Genomic DNA, 17,675 nt, shown 5'->3' on the forward strand with positions numbered 1-17,675 from the left:
GCCGATACCGATCTGATTCTGATATGCAGCTCCCCAGTGTGGAGAGTGGCTTCTGACTGGTAAATCTGTTGTGAGGGAAGGCAAGGGGCATGTGGGAGGGGCAGATCGAGGCCCCCTATGGTGAGGGAGGGAGTGGGGTTGGCACTGGGGCAGGGGCTGCCCAGCTGGGGCAGGACACAGGATGGAGCCATGGCTTGTCCAGGGGCACAGAGGGGAGGAGGGATGGCTTCTGCCACTGCTGGCACCCCAGGAGAGTATGGGGGGCAGATCTGTGTGGGGCAGGGTGGGCTGCCACTGTGGGCTGGGGCTGCACTGCATTCTTCCCAGCAGGGGGTTGGGCTGGGCTGGGGTGGCGCTAAGAGGGCGGTACTGGGGGGCAGGCTTGGCAAATTTTGGGGTGACCGCAGCACCCCCCCAGTAGCCCCGCATCCAGCACTGTTGCTGCTCACCTGGAGCACAGCCCAGCCCAGCCCCCAGCTGGGAAGAGCCTGGTGCAGACCCTGGCCCCAGCCTGTAGCAGCAGCCCACCCCACCCTTCACACAGATCCAGGGGGCACACAGTGGCAGGAGCCACCCCCCTCCCTGGGATGAACCATGGTTCCATCCTGTACCCCACCCCACCCTGGCTGGACAGCGCCTGCCCCAGCCCCAGCCGCACTCCCTCCCTCACTGCAGGGGCCTCAATCTGCCCCACCATGTCCCTTCCCTCCCCCCACCACAGACTTACCAGCTGGACCTGGCTTCTAACCATGCTGCTGGGCTGCACTCCTGACCGCCTGTGCGCTGCACTGCAGATGCGCATGCACGAGGCATTTATTTGCCACATAAGACAAAAAAAACCTGATTGTCACTACTCTCAATTTTCCTCATATGCTCAGTGCTGATCCGATATGGAACCGATATGTTGGTGCATCTCTATATAGTATAGTTATGAACACCAGGAAAAAAAACCCATAAGGAATTTAGTCATTCTGTTTCCAAAACAGGATCTGAAAAGTATGCAATGCTTTTCTGGGGAATTTAACAGTAAGAAGATCACAAAAGACTGAAGATTTGCTCACTTAGAGAGCATCATCCTGTGCAAGGGAAAAAAAGCCCACTAAGAATACCTCACTCCTCAAGTAGTTGCACTGAAATCACTGGGACAGTTCATGAAATTATATCCTGCTCACTGCAGAAGGTCTTGTTTATGAACCATTTTTTTACTGCTATGCTCATTTAGAAATGAACAGTTAAAATTATACAGCCCTCTGACAGAGGAACAAGATACTGTAGAACCTGCACAGTTGGTGGGGTTAAGGTCCAGAGACTCTGCAAAGATCTGGATTTGGAAACCAGCCAGGGGTCATACACAACTTCAGCACACAGCTGTGCAGGACCCCTGAGGTGTTCCAGCTGTTTTCTGCAGCTTTCATTTCAAAGGTCTTTGTCCCTCCAGTTAGCTCTGCAGGACTGCTGACACAGTCAGTATAGAAGCATCCCTCTTCAAAATAAAAGCTACAGCAGGTTTTCCCTTTATTTGCCACACCTCTACAAATTAAGCAGGTTGCAAATTATCTGGATACAAATGACCTGGGTGCTACTATATACAGATAAAGCACTTTTATACAGTATGACTGTTGACATTAAGGGTTATATGGCTTTAAGCATATCACCTATAAACTGATCTAGTACAGTGGTAATAAAAGTCTCTGTAGGACAAACCTAATTCTTTGTAGGGTAGTTGGGGGGCACCCTCCAGCAGAGCTGGGGGCTGCAGGTTGAAAGTGAGGGGTATGGGCAGGTTTGGAGGATCTGTGACTTGAGAGTGAGGGGCACGGGGGTGGGGAGTAGGGGCCTGCAGAACACAAGTGAGGGCCAGCAGCAGGGAGTGTCGGGGGGGGCTGCATATTGGGAATAAGGAGCATTGACACGGCCAGGGGGCTGTGGGCTGGGAGTGAGGTGTCCCTCTCACTGGTGTCCTCTTTTTTGGAACAGGAAATATGGTAACCATAGTTAATCTAGATTTTATTTCCAGCTCTGCCACTGACATCTTATAATCACATTGTTCAAATTACTTAACCTCTCTTCGTTTCAAGTTTCCTACCTGTAAAATAGGAATAATATCACCTATCCTCACTAGAATACTGTCAGATTGCTTAACTAATGTCATAAAACACCTTGCAACCTCAGATGTGAAACACTATAAAACTGCAAATTCTTATTATTATTATTCCTGGAAGTATCTTCCCGCACTGATAAAGAAATCAGTATAAGATCTGTCCCAAATTATAGACCATATTCATTACAGAAGAAAGCCTCACAGAATTCAATAATTTGTCATCCTATGCTAGCAATGAATTTGGCCTAGTGCAATGACCGAGCATGATGTAATCCACTGCTGCTCAACTGGCTATGCCTGTTCATTTTTCTTCAGAGATAGAAATTTAGATATTAGCCTTCAAAGCACAAGCTCTGTAAAGCTCTTAACCAAACACCTAACAGTAAACATATTGGTTACTTAGACAAATCAAAAGCAGATGTGTTATATATGCTTCCCTGAATTAATTTTTAAGAGAAGATACAGTATCAGGCCTCTGGCAGACTTTAAAATTAAGACATGATTAGCATGTTAACTGAACCATAAACAGTAACCTTGCCATACGTTCAAAGAATTAATGGCATGACAGAATGGGGAACCCGCCACAAAAATATTCTGCAGACGATGTACAACATTTCTGTGGCTGGATTTTACAAACTGTAATCTTTTGTTTTCATGCATTTTTATAGTACCTTTCTAATATTGTATAAAAATAAATTTGTGGCTTACATAGTACTATTAATGGCTACTTTTGAAGGAAACATTGCTAAATAAGATAGCTGTCATCTTGGTGTAATCCACCAAACCAGTGGCTGATATTAGCTCAAATCTATAACCCAAATAGTTGTCATATATCGTAATATAGTTGATAGTGAATTCTTGAGGCTTGTTTCAAAACTTTCCTTTAGGAATATATTCTGAACTTATCATAGTAGGTTTAAAGAATTTACGCATGTGGGACATTTATATATGTGCTCCGGGATTGGGCGGGGAGGACTTTAGTTGAACAAGGTTTAAATGAAAGCACCGCCACCACCATTTTTCCATGCAAGAATGCTGATAGATGGGATGCTGGAGTCTGCTGGAGCAGGGTAATTACTACGCTCCAGCACACTTGAATGAGTCTGCTCCGACATGCTGTAATTACAGTGCACCAGAGCAGCCTCACTGCACATGTATAAGCGGCAAGCTCTCTTGAAGTCTAGCATCTTGAGTTCAGACTATAAAGCCAAACTCATCACTGGTACCCCTACTGCAGCAAGTAAGATACAGCTGAATGCCTGCCCTTAATTTGTTTTGCTTCTCTTTCCTATATTCCAGTCTGTGTGCCAGCTCTCATAGCTTGACCCATCAGATGGAAATTTTTTTAAAGACTTTATCATCTACAATGTAGATCTGGGACACAGCACTTTGCATTTACAAACAGCAAACTTTTCTGGGGGTGAAAACTCCTTCTATTGTAGTTTTTCCAATATTAAATTGGAATGACAGGTGCTGAAGTCAGGCAATCCTTAAAAATACTTCAAAACCACATGCAACTGTTTATCTAAATCCTAACTGATGTGTCTGAAAGTTTCTACACACATATATGTCAGAAAATCTTTTAAACACCTAAAAGATAACTTTAACCTTTCCTGCTTTTAGGCTTGCAGTAGCTGTTAAATCTCCTTTAGGTTAACAAAATACATCAGTATCCCTTTAATAGGGAGATGTTTTTATATTCACAAAGGGAGTTAAACCCCCTAATTTTCCCTTTATGCCTTTTGAAGTACTGCCCTTTATACATTCATCTGCCTTTTACAAGCAAGTAATACATTTTAAGATGCTTGTGATTAAGTGTGCATTACTGTAAATTTCTTGCATATAATGCCATTCAAAAACTAAATGATAAATTTTACTTATGAAATGGTCTGTTTGAGCATGAACGTTGTGTGTACCTTTCCCTTTTCTCTTAAATGCCTGGATTACTTTGCCATCTGGAATCTATCTATTGGATTATAGGTAGGTAATTGCAACAGATGCTGGACTGGCACTTGAGAAAAATTTGTGATTACCACCATCAGAACTGAGATCAGACAAAAGGAAACAAGAGACAGTGAAAAAGGACCTATTTTTTAAAACTTTTTTCAAAACTCATATTACAGGATAAGTACAAAAGTAAGGGCGAAAATCAGCAGGACAACTTTACTTCCAAGAGACAGATAGTCAGAGAAAGGAATACAGAAAACAAGCATTTTTTTTTAAATTTAAATAACAAAATCAGTAATCCCCCAGTGAGGCAAGATGTCATTTAATACTTTCAGTAGATCAGATTTATAGTACCATACTATGCCATATCATAACATACTTTAACCTTCTTAAATTTGTTTCCAGGATACTGAGAAATACTCACTTGTTTGATGTGGGAACATATCCTATCCTACCACGTAAAACTTAAGTATTTATATAATTATAAATTACTATACCCTCTGCAAAGAGCATATACATATTTTGGATTGGTGCCTAGAAAAAATAGGCACTGGCATTTGTGTACCAATCCTCCCACACTATGCCAAGGATCTTCTGGAGGTAGCACTGGTGAAGGCATTCTAGGCTTTTCAGGTGGTCCATGTAGGTCACAACCAGAGAAAAGCTGGCATTACCACAGCTTTATGTAATAGGAGCTTTGTTCAAGTCTCAATATTGTGATTGTTGAGCACAAGATGATACGGTCTTCTGAAGGCAGAGCTGGCATACTAGATCCTATACTGGATTTCCTCAATGCTGGCCTTTTTAGAGAGATGGCTGCTGAGGTATGCAAAGTATTCAACATTCTCCAGCTCCTGCCCATCAATGAGGATCTTTGCCAGGGGAGTTGATTGGCCTGGAGCAGCTTGGTGAAGTACCTTTGTTTTTCCGATGTTAAGGGTCAGTCCAGGCACTGGTATGGTTGAGAGAAGCAGTTAAGGGCTGTTTGTAGGTCTTCCTCAGTATGTGCAATGACAGTACAATCACCGGCATAGTGAAGTTCCACAACTAAGGCTGATGTAACTTTGGTTTTGGCACAAAGGTGGGAAACTTTGAAAAGGTTTCCATACATCCTGTACTCAGTGCCAATGCCATGTGGCAGATGGTCACAGATAAGATCTTGATGATTGCAAAAAAAATGGAAAACAGAACTGGTGCAATCACATCGCACAAATGCCAGTGTTCTTACCGATGCTAACAACACCAGCATAGAAGCGTTGATTATTCAACATTAGCTGTGGCAGACAAAGCATTATGTGCACATGCCTGATATATGTTTACCAAAACAACTGCTATACTCCCAACTTGGCCAAAGACACGTGGAGGCCAGAGAAAACACTTCAAAAGATACCCTCAAGGCAAACATTAAGTGTGGCACTGACATCACAAATTGGGAAAAACTAGCCAGGGACAGAGCTACATAGCGATGCCTTATGAGAGAAGATGCATCTTACTTTGAGGAAAACCTCACCCTGGAGGCAGAAAAACAACAAAAACGGAAGAAAAAGAAACAAGACCGAGAAATCCATGGTTCGAACCTCCCTTTAACTACCAGGGAGTCTGCGGCTCTAGGATCAGTCTTCTTAGCCATCAAGGGACTCATCTACAACCCTTTACCTGACCCATGGGAGTGATCATCCTTGACCGTGAGTGATCACCATTGCTGAGAAGAAATGGAATTTAGTAGGGAGCATGTGCAATCATCATTAAAATATACAGACAATTAATGTTAACAGTGACAGCTTAAGAACTTGTATTTTTCCATAAAAGTCTTTGCTTTGCCTTCAGATGTTTGAAGTTGGCTGCTTTTTTAATAAAATATTTCCCAAAGTAGGATACTTATTTTAACTTTGTAAATAAATGTCGGATTATATTTATCCATTATCTGAACATTTCATGAGACATCTTCCTATACTGATTGTACTTTGGATATTTATAAAACAAGCCACGTGTGGATAACTCAGGGGTAGGAAAAATACGGCCTGTGGGCTAGACTCAGCCTGTCACGGGATTTTACCTGGCTCGTGGTGGGTCCCTTGGTCCTGCCCAGCTCAAGCACAGGGAGCAGCCCAGGCTGTGGCACATGTGGCTGGGCCCGCTGCCCCCATGTGCACAACAGGACAGGGGTGGCACAGCAGCTGGATTCTACTACCCAGCAGTCCCAGAGGTGGCTCATTCTGGCTACCCCTGCTGCCAACCCCAGCCCCACTGCATGGGCACCCCAGCCCATCTGCCTCATACCCACCCCAGTGGCAGAATAACATCCCTGTCTCTCTCCTAAACTCTGCTACCTGACAATTTGATTACCATGGTCACAACTCTGTCCCATCTACCCTAAGCTGGATACATTCCTGAGGGAGGGGGGAAACCTGTTCCCTCTGCCCATGTGACTGGCATCACATACCTGGGAGAGGGACTTACGCTTCTTATTGTTCTAAGGAATGCCAACCTGACTGGGAGGGGGCTAGAGACCCTGCCAGTATACCCGGCAACCAGTGATGCATTTCAAATTGGTTTGCTGGCAGCCAAAAGGTGCTGGCCTCCACTGGACCAGGTAAATGAGGTCATAAGGGCTATGTAAGTTAAGGACTGCCCAGAAGGAGGTGCAGTAGCCATGATGAAAACTCAGAGAGAAAGAAGCTGGACCATCTGAAACTTGCTCTCTCTCTTGAAACTCATGATCAATGAACTGCTTGGCTCCAGAGGGAATCTCCACCTGCCTCTGGATGATACTCGTGAGTAAGCTACCTGAGATCTAACTAGATATACAGCTTTCAGTAACTCAGATGCGTGATCAAAAGCTACCCAACCATCCGGCTTGCTCTATGGGATTTCTCTCATATTGCTCTACCTTGTACCCAATAAAGTTCTCCTTTGTACCTAGGCATGGGAGACTTATTGGGACTGGATCTAGATTATGCCTTGGAGTCCCCAAGGGAGACGACTATTTGTGCTTCAAACTGAGGGAAGCACCCCAAGTTCTTGAAGTGGGTCAAGTACCCTCTAGGGCTACTAGGCCTGTGTTTCCCAGGGGGCACAGAGCCAGGATCATTCCAGACCCTGGGTGGTGGTGGTGTTACCCCCAGGCTAGCAGGTGTGCTTCAGGAAGTGGGGTTGGCCAGACATGAGGCATCCCCAGGGAGGCACTCAGAGCCTGGAAGGTGGTCAGGCGCAGTGTGGTGGGTGGCTAAGCACAGAAGCACCCCCTACTGGCCCGCCACACATGGTGGCCAGCAGTAGGATCCGACAACCTGCTGTATTGAAGGCATAATTTGGGGAAGGGAATTGAGTCACTGAAAACCCTTGAGCAAACAATTTCTAATTTGGCATCGGGTCAACCGGACAGTGTAGATAGCTAGGATGGCAGACGAGTATGACCACGTGACTGTGGCTGACTTGAAAGAGACGATAAAAGAAAGGTCTTGCAGTGAGAAAGGAGCAAGAGAGAGAAGATCCGATTAAGATCCTGTGTGATAATGACCAAGCCGCAAGATCACCTCTGCGCATCCATCCAGAACCCACTGGGGGCCCTGAGGGGCCAACCTCTGAGTGAAACTTCTGGAAATACCAGCTGCAGCTAGATGCTGAGGAGCGAGAGCGCAGGCTCAAGTATGAGCTACAGCTGAAGTGGATGGAGATGGTGGAGAGGGAGGTCAAGCATCAACACAAGAAGGAACAGCACAAGGGCAATAGACTGACTGGGTGGGTAGGGTCTCCGCAGAGACTGTCTGGGCCCCTCGTGGGCAGGGTGTGCTTGGCTGGGAGGATGGGATGGAGCCATCAGGTTAGCAGGGAGCAGGATCCAGAAGCAGGATGGATGGGTAGGAGCTGAAGCCAGGATTGTAAGAACATGTCAGTGGGGGGCCAGGGCCTGAGGCAGAGCTGCGACCCACTCCCTGCATGTCCCTGCCACTCAGGGAGTGCATCGTGGCTCTATGTGGGGCCCTAGCTCCATACTGTCACCACTCTGCAAGCCTGGCCCTGGTCTGCCTGTCCCACTCCCAGATACCACTCCCCACCTGCCTGCTGACCCATCCCATCCACCCAGCTGAGCACACCCAAGCCATGGGGATTCTAGCCACTCTGAATGGAGGCCCTGTCTGCCTGCCCACCTGCTCCATCCAGCACCCTAAGTAGTGGATGCAGGGCAGATGGGCCTGGGCTGAAGAGTATCAATTGCCCCACCGCACCTGGCCAGGTCAGCATCCCCCTGCCTCCCAGCCCTCAACAGCTTACCCAAATTCCTAAAATGGCTTTCTAGCCAAAATAATTGCCCATCCCTGAAATAACTTATATAATTCACTTCTTTGCAATAAATTTTACATAAAATATGACAGAAATGGGTTCCAATTAGCTGGGCTGACAGATAATATGTCTGAAGTCAGTTAAACCAGTATTAGGAGTAACACTTTTACCTTAACTGAAGATACTCTAAAGTAAACTGACAACTTCACAAAAGAAGTCAGAACCTGGTTTGATCTTTAATAGCAGTAGCTGAATATTGCCTTATAATTGCATTAATATGAACTGAATTAATTATTAACAAGGTTTTGGGGGTGACTGATATTGCCATATTTACTCGGATAGATGACACTGATTATAAGATGACCCCCCATAATCAGATTCTATATATGGAAAATTTATATTTAAAAAAAATTATTTTCCAGGTATTGTATGCAATTATTGTAGGTTTTCCTTGAATTTGTCCCTCTCCCACTGCTACAGCAGGGAAAATAAATCTGGAGGGGGCAGGTAGCCCATTTGTACTCTTCTTCAACTTTCCCCTAGCAGCCCCACCCACTTCTTACTGTCAGACCCTGCTCGCTCTCAGCACATGGAAGTGAGAAGCAAATTTTAAAACAATAACCTTGAAATTAAACATGGTTGTGTCAATTTGTATATAGTACCTATACACTTAGTTCATCCAGAGTTGATACATGTTACCTTTTTTTTGCAACTGATGTAAGTTTTAGCACGGGTACTCCATAAACACATTTTTGAGCAGCACTTTGGCACCTGCTTATATGTATGGATGTACTGAAATAGCTATTTTGTGATTTTACAGAAAATATTAAATCAGGCATTTTCCATGAAAATCAGAGAAATCCATTAAAAAAATGGAGGCTCTACAAAAAAATCTCTGCTTTTTTTTTTTTTTTCCATTTGCAGCCATAGCTGCCCAGTCTGGCTGGGCCCATCCCAAGATAAGTGGGTGCTGTGGAGGACGGATCCAGGAGCATAGAGCAACAGAGTGCCAGGAGTCCCTAAAATGCACCGTTGGTAAGGGAGAGGGACACTTGTATCGTAGGAACAGCAAAACCCAGAGGAGGAGAGGAAGGGTTGGACACTAAGGTGAAAATTGTGGAAGAAGGAGGGCAGCAAAATTTTCACCCACAGGAGGGTGAAACAGAGAAGGAGGAAGGCGAAATTTCTGTGATTGAGGTAGTGCCAGAGGATAAAGGAGATGGAATGGAAGGGAAGATGGGGACAGCAAACAGCTCAGACATGGAGTTGGGGATGGGGAAGAAAGAAGACACCCTACAAACAACAGAAGTGGTGATGGAACAAGAGAAAGAATGAGAGAGACAGGCTGGCAAAAGAAAGAAAGTGTAGGGGCTGAAGACCAGGAAAAAGAAACCTGATAATGAGTCAGAGGAAAAGCCGGAGAAAAGTTTCCTGCCACTAATACCTCTAGCCTCCAGCTCGGAGCAGAGACTAGAAGGCAGGAAGTAGTGGGGAGGTGAGAATATGCAAGCCTTCCTAAATCCAAAAATGATTGGGCAGCTTGCAAAGGCTACAGGAATGCCAGTAAGAAAAGGGGACGAATCGACCACCCTGAACAGTCACCCTGAACAGTAGGGTGAACCTTAAAGGGACAGAAGAACTCATTTTAAAACATGCATAAATGGCATTGACAATAGTTTTGCTTAACGTCAGGAGTATCTTAACAAAGAAAAGAAGGGAAGAGATTGAACCAGTGCTGAACCAAGTAAGGGCAAACATAATCTCTTTATAAGAAGGAGAGGGATTATAAATGCTTTGGGAAAAGGTAGAGACAGGGACCATCTTGGTGGTCAGGGACAAATAAGAACAAAGCAGCAGCGGTAGCAACATTATTCAAGAACTCAAGAGCTGAAAGCCAAACAGGTACAAGAAGTCATCAGCAGTAGTTTGCAATGATGATACATCAGTCATGGAAATAGAATTAGAAATTGTTGACATATATGCATCACCTGAGAGGGTGGGAAGGAATGCACTACTTAGAAAGCTAGTGGTTTATGTGGTCAGAGAGAGACCATGCATAATAGCAAGAGATTTCAATTGTATAATCAAAGTGGGTGACAGAACAGGGGAAGGAGGAAAAAGAGCTTTAGATAGCTCACCTAGACTGTTAGAGATGTGTGGGCAAAGGAGAAAGTTTTCTCTAGAACAGATCCGAGTGGAAAGAAACAACAAAAACTGATTTTGTGTTTGTATCAAAAGAAATAGGGATAAGGAAGAAAGGTGGAAATGAGTCTTGGTAAGAGCCCCGTCAGAGAGAAGGGACAGTGGAAGTTAAATGTGCAGCTGTTACAAGATGAAGAGATATGTCAAGCATACACAAGACAGTATGAGGAATGGCAAATATTTAAGAAATATTTGGGGAGTAGCAGAGAATGGTAGATGATCGTGTAGAAGAGGATGGAAGAATTCTTCAGGAAGGAAGGCCGAAAATGAGCAGGGAAAAGAATGAATGAGCTAAGAGACACCTGCAAAGAAAGATGCAGGAGGTGCTAAAGGAAAGCACAGAAGGAAGACAAGTACAAGAAGAGCTAGAAGAAATAAGGCAAGAGTTAGAAAGCTGGTTTAAAAGAAAGACAAGAAAGGAAAAGTTCTTAGCGCAAGCATCCTGGGTGGGAGAATGTGAACAGTGGTCCCAATACTTTTTGGCCAGAATGGAGACAGCAAAAGAAGAGCTTAAAGAACTGCGAGAACAAGGTGGTATCCAGATGGAAAAATCAGTTGGTGGTACTGGAGGCAACAAGGAGATTTGATGAAGAACTATATCCCAAAAAAGGAAACAGACAGAATGAAGATGAAGGATTTCTTAGAAGAGACTGAAGAGAAAGCAAAGAAGCTGGAAGAAGAGAACATGTAATCATGATCCAGTCTGTCATGTGCTTTTTCTAAATCTAGGTTTGCTATAACCATGTTTGTTTTTTCTCTTGGATGTGGGACAGCGCACCTCTGATCATTCTGATTGCTCTGGAGATCTTTCTTCCTGGTACTGCACATATTTAGCCTTCATGTAGCGTCCTCTGGAGGTTTTTCCTCATCCTCAAAGCCAGCATCCAGGGCATTAATTTATAGGCCATATTAAGGAGTGTAATCAGTCTCTAGTTTTTCAGGAGTTCCTTTTCCCCTTTCTTGAAAACTAAGTTCACAATGCCTTTTGTAAAATCTTTCACTGCCTTTCCTGTTTTCGCTATTTCCTCAAACACTTCCATTATAGCCCTCTCTACCCACAGCCAAAACTTCTTGTAAAATTCCATAGGCAGTCCATTTGCTCCTGGTGATTTCCCTCTTTTAAAGGTTTTTAAACAGTCCTCCAGTTAATTTTCCAGGGCAGGGCAGCGGGGAGCTGGGAGCAAGCAGCTTTCTGTGTCCTGCCACGCTGCTTTGCAGAAGCGGCGAGGACAGCACAGTGGGGAGCACTGCTGGTATGTGCTGCCTCCCCGGAGCCCAGGGCTGGGGCGCAGAGGCAGCTGGGGCTGGGGCGCAGAGGCATTAGATGTTTGCAGGTGGCCCAGGTTCTGGGTAACTGCTGACAGCCACAGAGCCCGGGTTACTCCCAGCAGGGCTTGCAGCGTCCCAGCTGCCTGTTGGGAGCAGCCTGGGCTCCCGGCTGGCAGCAGCTACCCAGAGCTGGGGTTGGCTGCAGCCGCGAGGCTGCAAACAGCTGCTGCCTCCCCAGCCCCAACACGTGCTGAGGAAAATGGCCTCACGTTCCATGCTCGGCACGCGTGCCGGGGGTTGCCAACCCCTGCATCAGAGTATGGAGAAGTGACAGTTTACTAAATAGATTTAACACCATAATGGGAGTGGGGAACTGGAGGGACTTGGAGAAGTTGAGCCTTCAGATAAGAGAGAGAAAGATCAGAGTGCTATGGATCCTGATGGATGCAAAAGGGAAAAGTAATACAGTGTAGGAAAAGGTGACAGTAAGACTATGGCAAATACTTTGGTTATGGTCTGGAAGAAAAGTGGCAGCACTTAAGGCTGTGCTACTGTTGATTATTCTATATACAGGAATTGTATTCTATATACAGGACTTGTCCCACCGACATGGCAGCAGCAGCAGATAGCAAAAGTACAGAGGGAAATGTGTGCATTGTTCTGGAATGCCAGTAGAGAAAGGTTGACTAGATCTGAATTTAGAAAACAAGAGAGATGGAGGGATGGGGGCCGCCTAATTTGGGCTTATTAATCTATGAAATACGCAAGCACGATATGCAAGGTGGTAATGGAGGGAGAGGGGAAAGAAGGAGGATCCAGGAAACTGTAGGCCAGTTAATCTTACATCAATCCTGGGTAAGTTTTTTGAGACAATTATGCTGGTGCATGTCTGCGAGAGGCCAGCAGGGGAGATTATGCTTAGGGGCAACCAACATGGGTTCATTAGAGGCAAGTCCTGTTAGACCAACCCGGTGGCCTTCTATGACCAGGTCACAAAATCCTTAGATGCAGGGGTAGCAGTGGATGTAGTCTTTCTGGACTTTAGGAAGGCCTTTGACACTGTCTCTCACCGCATTCTCATTAAAAAACTAGGGGACTCCAGAGAGTAGTGGTGGATGGGTCATTTTCAACCTGGATGGATGTGGGCAGTGGGGTTCCCCAGACCTCAGTCCTCGGGCCCGCACTGTTCAACATCTTCATCAGCGACTTGGACGAGGGGGTAAAAAGTACCCCGTTCAAATTCGCAGACAACACTAAGAAGTGGGGGGATGTGGGCACGCTAGAAGGGAGGAATAGGCTGCAATTAGACCTAGACAGGTTACAGGGGCGGGTGGATGAGAACAGAATGGGTTTCAACACTGACAAGTGCAAGGTGATGCACCTGGGGAGGAAGAACCAGCACCCAGCACCATACCTACAGGCTGGGGAACTCCCTTCTCATCAGTGCAGAGGCAGAAAAGGATTTTGGAGTTATTATTGATGTCAAAATGAACATGAGCAGACAGTGTAGGGACACGGTCAGGAAGGCCAACCACACTTTGTCATGCATCCACAGATGCATCTCAAGCAGGTCCAAGGAGGTGATCCTCGCCCTCTATGCGGCAATGGACAGGCCACAGTTGGAGTACTGTGTCCAGTTCTGGGCGCCACACTTTAGGAGGGATGTGGACAACATGGAGAGGGTCCAGAGGAGGGCCACCCACATGATCGGAGGCAGCAGGGCAGGCCCTACGAGGAGAGGCTAAGAGACCTGAACCTGTTCAGCCTCCACAAGAGAAGGCTGAGGGGGGATCTAGTGGCTGTTTACAAACTAGTCAGGGGGGACCAGCAGGCATTGGGGGAGTCCCTGTTCCCCCGAGCACTACTAGGACTGACTAGAAATAACAGTCACAAGCTGGCAGAGGGTAGATTCAGGCTAGATAGCAAGAGGTGCTACTTCATTGTCAGGGTGGCTAGGAGCTGGAACCAACTTCCAAGCGAAGTGGTGCTGGCTCCTACCCTGGGGGTCTTTAAAAGGAGGCTAGATGAACACCTTGCTGGGGTCGTTTGACCCCAGTACTCTTTTCTGCCATGGCAGGGGGTCAGACTTCATGATCTGCTCAGGTCCCTTCTGACCCTAAAAACTATGAAAGACGAAAGCCCCATGAAGTATGTATCACCCAATTTCACGCAGTTGCAATTTTAAGTAAATGGGGAGTTGTGACAGGAGTATCTCTACTGGAGCCTCTCTACTGGTGACTCTGGCCTCCTGTTATGGGTCAACTGCCTGCTTACTTGCCTGCCATGCCTTGGTCTTAATTGATTAATTAATTGATGTAATTAGTGGGAGGCTCCCATGTTATTCGCCCTGGTGGCCAGGGGGCACTATCTGTGGCTCTTTTTTCCCTCCCCTACACTGCAGCCCAAGCCTCGCAGATGGTACTGACATGGTTTTAACCTGGGCCTTGTTGTGATTTGGCCCTCTTCGTGACTTCCCTGGGCTTCCGCCGCCCTGTCTTGTCCTGGACCTTCCCGGCGCACTGCTGCCCCCTCTTGGAGAGGCTTCCTACCACCTTCTCTCTCTGGGCTCCTCACCGCCCTCTCTCTCTCTCTCACTGGGGTTTCTCTCAGCCCCTCGCTCTGAGGCTTCTCCCAGCCCCCCTTGCTCTGGAGTTCTCACTGCCCCATGCCCTGGGGCTGGGGTCAGTGCACCCAAAGTGCCGCGCCTTTTCTGGTGCTGGGCTCCCCCCGCTGCCGTGGAGCCCCTGTGAGGCCTCCTCCAACCCCTAATAGCCTCACCTGGTCCTCCAGATAAACAGCGAACACAAAACACAAAGCCCCTGGGCTATAACTTAAAAACCTAAACCGTCTGGTCAAAACAACATTCAATTCCTACCAGGGAACGCTCCCACCCGTAGCAGCAGTCAGTGGCTGCTCATGCAGTCAGGCTTTTTCCCCTCTGTCTGCACTGGCCGAGCTCCTTTTCCCTTGGCCGCCAGCAGGGAAGTGCCCTCCTGGCCTCACGCCTGGGTTTACATGTGCCAGGCCCTGCCCCTTCCTGTCAGCTGGCTCCCCAGCGGTTGTCCTAGCAACCAGCACCTGTGACTCTGACTGCCCTGGTAACTAGCAGCTGAGCTCCCCCCCCCCTCGCCACTAGGGGTCTCTCCCAAGCTGTTTCTGCTCTCAGGTGCAGGGTACCTGCATGTTTTGCGACAGGAGTATATCAGACCTCTTTGAAGAGCCCATGGGCATGGCAACCACCAATTCATTACATCAGGATGAAAGAATTAATTCAGAGGTATAAAATAAGAAAGGTAGAACTAGAGGTCCTGAAGGATCGTAAGAAATTGATGAAAGCAGTAAGGGAGAGAGACAGGATACAGCCAGTGGGAAATTTCACAGAAGGACAAGTGAATAACATGTGGGGAGCAGTGACAGGTAAACGACTAAAAGGAGAACATGCTGGCTTAGCACGGAAGGTTGTAAGAAATACTTGCTGGTGAAAGAAGTGCAGCCAAGATGAGGCTTGACAAGCTCAGCAAGGTGCCCAAGGGAAGAATAAACAGTGGGGCATGTTTTGGGAGGGTACATATGCAAAGGGGATGTGCGAATGCATCTGTTGCTCTTTGAGTGTCACCAAAATAAACATGTTGTTAGCATGGGAGATGGTACTGTATGAACTCATACCAAAGGGACCAGAGGAAATGTTATTAAGGACTTTCATCAGCATGTGTTAAAACTAATTTATGAAAGTATTGGGTGTTTAAGGGGTTGACGTTCACTGAAAGAGTGCCTGAAGCTAGGGCTCACTGAACTGAAATACTACTTTGATTGGAAAAAGGAAGAGATCAGAGAGGAAGAGGCCGAGAAAAAGTGGAGGAAAAAGGACTGGATACACTTGTTTCACTAAACCAAATGGGAGGGCTGGAGAGTTTCAGGTGTTTACTGAAGTACCAGTTTTTTCATGGGGTTCTGTATGAAGAAAAAGATTTCTGTAAGGGTTAGTTCTTTGTGGAAAGTTGATGTATTTTGTTTAAGGATGTAATAAATGTAGTTGCATTTTTTTATATGTAGTTGTTTCTGTGATGTGAAGTCTTGGTTTTATTTTTAAGGGCCACAGACACAAAAAAGTTTCCATCAACATGTTTGTCCAATGTGGGTCATGTGTTTTATAGTCATGCTCAGGGTTTTCTGTATTTAATCAACTTCACAGTTGGTTTCCGTTACTAAGCACATGCTGCTTTTGGCAGCAATTTAATGATAGCCAATATATTTAGCGAGATTTCCTTGTATGTGATTATAAGATAAGAGGTTTTTTTCCCTATGCCATTTGGGGGGTGGGACAGACCTTGTCTTGTATTTGAGTAAATATGGTAATTAATGTTACATATAAAAGCTGATTTTAAATTGCAGTTGTAATAGGTTCTGTTTGTACTTCTGATATCTCTTAGCAATCAACATGAAGACTGTGAAGATAATGGAGACTTGGCAATCTGAATTTTAAGAACACCAACAGCTGAGCTTTACTTTCTTGACCTAATTACATCTTTAAAATTAGGGGGAGGGGAAAAAAAAGCCAGTAACTACAGTAGACTCTCTCTTGCAAAATCATTTATGGACGTTTCAGGGCATCCAAAAGTATCATAATCAAATATAAGCCAAAAGTCTCAAGAGTTGTGTAATGGAAGGAAAATGTTAGTAGGTCTCCAGAGAGTGCCAGAATTCAAGTTTGCAGATGTAGTGAAAAAATGTGAACAAAAGCCTTTTCTTTAACCTGATATCATGTGATAAGGCTGTTCTCCTTGCAAGGCAACAAATAGTCACCTTACTTGGACCAACACATGAAGCAGTAAGAATTTTTTAATGTACTACTGGAGAACTACATTAGCTTGCTTTACAAACTGCAGAATTTTATAATGGTACACAATGACAGGCAAGATTCAACTTTCTGACTCATTTTCAAATAGTTTTTTTTTCTGAACTAGTCATTTAATGCTAGATCATAAGTATACCACCATCACCATATTCTGGTATCTAAACATTAAAGTAGGAGGTAGCAAGAGCCTAATCCAGCAAGAGTCTGATCATCATTAAATTCAGTACAGTTAGGGGATGTTCAATCAGCACCTCATAAAAAGCACTCATTCTACCGATAAAACTATTCCTCCTTCTAGAATGGGCTATCTGACTTTCATTTACACTATCAAAAAAGAAATCAAGCTATAAAATTCTCTCTCTTCAGTACAGATATAGTCAGAAATAAACAATCCCTTTTTTGTTAGAATGGTAAAAAGCTAGCCATGAGAATCTCTATTAAATCCTAAAAAAGACAAAGAAGATTTTATTTAAAAATAAAAAAAAGAAGAACAAGAAAATGTAGGGAAGGAAGAGCAAATCTAGGCTTTGTTCCAATGATACAAAATCTATTCTGCACGTGCATTCTCACAAAGACTACAAAATGAATTGCAACTGAGGGGCTTCCTGTACACACAGAAACCAGCTAACACAAGGAACTGTTTTATGCTGATCAATTGCTATAGAAGCCTTTACTATTGACACTACGTTTATTTAAACATTACCTCATTCATCTCAAGACATAAAAGGGGACTAGTTGGTTTGGAACATTTATTTTCTCTTATTAACAGACTGTTATCTACACAACTAGGATTCCTTCTACTTTTCCTTCTCCACATGAAGCCTTCACTTCTCAGTTTATTTTCTCAACTAAACAGGAAATCATGAAGTAGAAAAGAAGGCTTCCCTCCAACACAGGAAGGTTGGCCTGTAGCTAAAGCACTTGACTAGGATGCAGATCTTGGTTTAATTCCTGGCGCTGCCACAGACTTCCTGTGTGACCTTAAATCTCTTGATGCTTTAAATCTCTGTGAGAAAG

General features: G+C 45.2%; 1 protein-coding gene and 1 pseudogene across 5 annotated transcripts in view; one reads left to right on the forward strand and one right to left on the reverse strand.

The window, feature by feature from the left end:
* STARD9 (StAR related lipid transfer domain containing 9) overlaps window positions 1–17,675 on the reverse strand; it is a 232,345-nt gene that overhangs the window by 133,705 nt on the left and 80,965 nt on the right. The window lies entirely within an intron of this gene.
* LOC149871829 (uncharacterized) overlaps window positions 11,157–17,675 on the forward strand; it is a 33,291-nt pseudogene continuing 26,772 nt past the window's right edge.

This window comes from Crocodylus siamensis, chromosome 2, assembly GCF_052110815.1.
Source record: "Crocodylus siamensis isolate JL-2025a chromosome 2, ASM5211081v1, whole genome shotgun sequence".
NCBI classification, from domain to species: Eukaryota; Metazoa; Chordata; order Crocodylia; family Crocodylidae; genus Crocodylus; species Crocodylus siamensis.